Raw genomic sequence first — 387 nt, forward strand, 5'->3', positions numbered from 1 at the left:
CCAAATAAGTAATATCCAGCATTAATCCCAAACAGCATAAATCAAACAACCAGCAATCGTAACAATGCTCTAAGACTCAATTCTAGCAACCTAGCAATGCCAGATAACCATACAATCAAGTCCCTAGAACATCCTCCTCTTCATTGCCTTTGATTCCACGATCACACTTTGCCTTTACCTGCACCACAAACACAAATTGAGATGCATGAGTATTTGATAAACACTCAGTGAGGCAATCCTCCCATCTACTGGGCTATACACACAAGCAATAAGATCTCTACATGCCACAAACAACAATCAATAAAACAAACCAGGCAATATACATAGCATGCAACATCCACCGTAACTGAACAAGGGGTGTCGACCGACACGAGATGGTGTCGATCG

The sequence above is a fragment of the Camelina sativa genome, chromosome 12 (genome assembly GCF_000633955.1).
Source record: "Camelina sativa cultivar DH55 chromosome 12, Cs, whole genome shotgun sequence".
Taxonomy (NCBI): Eukaryota; Viridiplantae; Streptophyta; class Magnoliopsida; order Brassicales; family Brassicaceae; genus Camelina; species Camelina sativa.